We start from the raw sequence: 4,993 nt of genomic DNA, 5'->3' as shown, positions 1-4,993 counted from the left end.
TACGGAAACAATTCGTTAATTGTAAACAATTTTGAGTAAACAAGTAAGATAAATGTTCTTGACGCATTTAGATAGACGACTAGCGGAAATACACGGGGCATACCACAAGTTCAATACGACTGTGATATATAGTAAGATAAAAGAACCCCAGAAAACGGCAGATCCCTCTCCCCGCCTCCCCACCCCACACACCAGAAGACGGCAGATTTCGCAGTCAAGGTAGCATGAATAGCAAATACTTGCCCTGACAAGATAAACATGTGAACAGGGTGGAATGGCTAAATCCAAGACTTGACTACCCTACTCTACCGCAATCAATCAAAACCACTTATATATTTTTTATATAATTTGTATAATGTATATGCGTGCTTTTGTTCAAATTGTGTAATAATAACATTATCATGATGACCATATATCGCTCACCTGAGTGTCACAAATCAACCAGTAATGGTTTGGACATATTGGTAGTGCCATCACAGATTCAGAGAAGCTTGACGATGCATATCAGAGAAACAAATATTGCAGCCATTTTTAAGTCTAGATGACTACATGCTTAGAAGATGTAGGAAGAAACGACCTTGAGGAAATTTCTGTTTCAACTCGGGACAAATTGGAATAATGTGAACATTTGTAAAGGGTCACTAAAGGAATATTTGTTTTTTGAAATCGGACAAGCAATTTCTGAAGAAACGATTTTTAAAATTTAAATTATACATGTGTCCATGCTTTTTTACAAATCGAAATCATGAACTAATCTTGGCACAGGTTTACCGAAGACAGTCTGGCAAGATTTTTAAATCTGACTGTAAACTTATATAGACCTGGCAGTCATGCTTTTTTTTCTTTCTTTTGTTTTTATTGACAAAGCGATCTTGGTATAGATGATCATTCAAGGAATGTTTGTGTGAAATTGTTTGGGAATCGGGCTAGCAGTTTCCGACAGTTTTCCCAATTTATATATTGAGAGGAAAATGATCATGTATTTCGTAAGCTGAAGTTATTCAAAGTTTTTTTTTTTCTGTTTTAGCTCTGACGGCCTTTTAAAAGGATCCGAACACTCATTTTAAAACAAAACTTCAGAAAAGCCAACACAAGGATTATAAAACTAAGTTTTGCTAAAGATCCATCAAGAAGTTTGTACGAAAAAAAGTTAAACGTTTTTTCTGTTTTAGCTCTAGGATCAAACGGAATGATTTGAAGATACTCGAGGGAGGACTAGGTTACAACTTACCCAAGTTTGGTAAAGATCCATCAAGCTGTTCACGAGTTGTCCAAATGGTCTTTCTATTTCTATAGCTCTGTCGGCTACCAAGGGATCAAGAGGAACTATTACAACAAACTTGAGAGCGATCCAGGAAAGGATGCTTAAAACCAAATTTGATGTAATTCCGAACAGTATTTTCATAACAGAAGATGTTGAAATAGAACTACATGCAGGAACTCAAGACTCACCACCCACCTGTACTTAACAACTCACCCTGAACAAATTAAAAGGTATAATTTGTGCACAAAAGGGAAAGGGAATTTGGTTATACAATGTATCTTGCTTTTGTAATATATAATAATTATGCATTTATGCTTCGTATAGCCCGATTTAAAACTTGAAAATACCGACCTACCTTCTGTAGAATAAAGCGCTGTTTTAGAAACACATCTCCACCTTGTCGATGGTAACTGAAGGAGTTATTTTCAGTCTATAGAATACTGTGACATTGACCATTGACCTAAGAACCCATAAAACAACATGGATTATCTGCTTACAATATACAAGGACAATATAAAGTTTGAAGGTCATAGGCCAAGCGTTCTCCAGCCGTACCTCCAAAACTATTTTAGACTCAAGGTCACTGTGACCTTCATCTTTAGCTTCTAAAGCATTCCAGATCTTCTACTGACAGAATACAACTATGCTCTGAAGTTTGATAGCAATAAAATTATGCTCAAGCATTTCCAAGCTATTGATAAGAAAGCATTTTCTGCATTAATGTCAGTGACCTTGACCTTTTAGCTGCCGATTTCAGTAACAATGGTGGGTATCTATTGACCACAGAAAACCATGCAATGAAGTTTGTTTCCTAGGACGAAGGATTCTCCAGTTCTAACCTAATCCAAAGTCTAATTTTAAACTACAAGATGCTTTTGTAGAAAAGCGCATGTCTACCCCACTGCATAGTCGTACAGGCAAGAAGTCAATAGGGGACAGGAGCGAAAGTCAAACACTGATGGTTAGCTGCAACAGGAATCATCTACTTGGCATGTCCAATCATCTCACCAAGTTTCAACATTCTGGGCCTAGTGGTTCTCAAGTTATGAATAGGAAATAATTTTCAATGTTCAGCCCCCGTGACCTTAACCTTTGATTGAGTGACCCCAAAATCAGTGGGGGTCATCTACTCTGCATGTCCACTCATCCCACTATGTTTAAACATTCTGGGTCAAGTGGTTCTCAAGTTCCTGATTGGAAAGGGTTTTCTATGTTCAGGCCCCTGTGACCTTGACCTTAGCTCAAATGATCCCAAAAACGATACGGGTCCTCTACTCTTTAAGCCCTATCATCCTACGAAGTTTGTAGGTTCCGGGTCAAATGGTTCTCAAGTTATTTATCGGAAACCCCTTTCCATCTTCTAGTCCTTGTGACCTTGATTTTTGATCAAGTGACCAAAATAAGCAATATGGGTCATCTACTCTACATGTAAAATCATCCTATGAAGTTTCAACATTCTTGGTCAAGTGATTCTGAAATTATTGATCAGAAACGATTTTCAATGTTCAGGCCTCTTGACCTTGACCTTTGATCTAGTAACCACAAAAATAGAAGGGATCATCTTCTCTGTAAGCCCTATCACCCAATGAAGTTTGAAGGCTGTAGGTCAAATGGTTGTTATTGATCGAAAATGAAGTGTGATGGGCAGATGGCCCCTGTGGCATGGAGTGACAACAAAAACAATAGGAGTCATCTACTCTGTAAGTCCTATCATCCTATGAAGTTTCAAGGTTCTAGGTCAAATGGCTCTCAAGTTACTGACCGGAATTGGATTTCAATGTTCAGGCCCCTGTGACTTTGACCTTTAATAGAGTGACCCCAAAATCAATAAGGGTTATCTACTCTGCATGTCCAATCATCCTACAAGTTTCAATATTCTGGGTCAGTTGGTCTCAAGTTATTGATTGGAAATGGTTTTCCATGTTTAGGCCCCTGTGACCTTGACCTTTAACAGAGTGACCCCAAAAATCAATAGGGGTCATCTACTCTGCATGGATGTCCAATCATCTTATGAAGTTTCATTTATTTATTTATTTTGTTGGGTTTAACGTCGCACCGACACAATTTTAGGTCATATGGCGACTTTCCAGCTTTGATGGTGGAGGAAGACCCCAGGTGCCCCTCCGTGCATTATTCCATCGCGAGCGGGCACCTGGGTAGAACCACCGACCTTCCGTAAGCCAGCTGGATGGCTTCCTCACATGAAGAATTCAACGCCCCGAGTGAGGCTCGAACCCACATCGATGAGGGGCAAGTGATTTGAAGTCAGCGACCTTAACCACTCGGCCACGGAGGCCCCCTATGAAGTTTCAACATTCCGAGTCGTGGTTCTCAAGTTATTGATCGGAAGTGGTTTTCTGTGTTCAGGCCCATGTGACCTTGATCTTTAACAAAGTGATCCCAAAATCAACAGGGGTCGTCTACTCTGCATGTACAATCACCCTATGAAGTTTCAACATTCTCGGTCAAGTGGTTCTCAAGTTATTGATGAAATACTGTTGAAAAATGGCGTTAAACCCAAAACAAAAAAAACAAACAAACATGTTCAGGCACTATGACCTTGACCTCTGATGGAGAGACCACAAAAACAATAGGGGTTGTCTGCACCATACGCCCTGCCACCCTATTAAGTCTGAAGGTTCTAGGTCAAACGGTTCTCCAGTTACTGATCAGAAATGAAGTGTGACAGACAAATGGAACGACGAACGGACTGGGCAAGAACAATATATTAAGGACTTCTCCTAATTTCTTGGTAATGGCAGATCCCTGCTTCCTACAGGATCTGCTCTTCTGAGTTGTCATAAACATGTTTTATAATGCAATAGTATTTAGGCAGCACTAATTTCGGTTGTTCATTCTTATGTAAATCAACTATAAAATCAACAACACAAGTTTTGTTTTTAATGATTTATTACATTTATGTCCATCTTTGGTATTTAATATACAATAATCACACCTCTGTTTTAGTACCATAAAGAAACAATGTACCCTCCAAAGGTTTCATACCCTCATCTTACTAATAAACACATAATAATTGTCACTCTATCAGGTCCTAAAAGTGAATAAAACAATTACATCTCAATACACAATTCCTGAATTAATCATTCAAATTTTAATTTCAGATATAGATCTAGCAGATGCTACAGATTTTCTTGAAGTCAACAATTCTGCAAAGTTTCAGCCATCACCAAAATGTTCAGTGAACTGAAAAGTTTGCTTTTTTTACGCATAAATCTATTTCCTCACCTTTATGGACATTTTGATGTTACAAAAATGTTTTACCATCCATCCAAGATACTAGTAGTAACACTAAGTTAGATGAGTCTAAAAATGCAGCTGTTGATTAACTGAAGACAGAACTTCGAAACAACTAATCAAATACATTGAAATTGAGACTGGTTGTAAGATTCTGCTTTAAAACCTTAGGCCTAGCCATACAAAACTTATCTGAAAGTTGCTGTATAGTGAATAGATGAAGTACTTTTGTATGGATTTTTTTCTTCATTTCACATCATTTACAGCTACTGTGACGTTACTTCTGGATCAACCCTTGTAACACTTGTCTGAATTTTTATCATATTATATTGTACTTTATAAAACTATCAACAACGCATGATATCAGGAACATATGTTACATTATGTTAACAGAATTATAACTACAAAAACTAAATTAGCTCATGAATTTTTTTTTACTGTAACAAGAATTAAGACTGTACTACAAGGGCAATA

The sequence above is a fragment of the Mercenaria mercenaria genome, chromosome 6, assembly GCF_021730395.1.
Source record: "Mercenaria mercenaria strain notata chromosome 6, MADL_Memer_1, whole genome shotgun sequence".
NCBI classification, from domain to species: Eukaryota; Metazoa; Mollusca; class Bivalvia; order Venerida; family Veneridae; genus Mercenaria; species Mercenaria mercenaria.
This window is presented reverse-complemented; position numbering follows the sequence as displayed.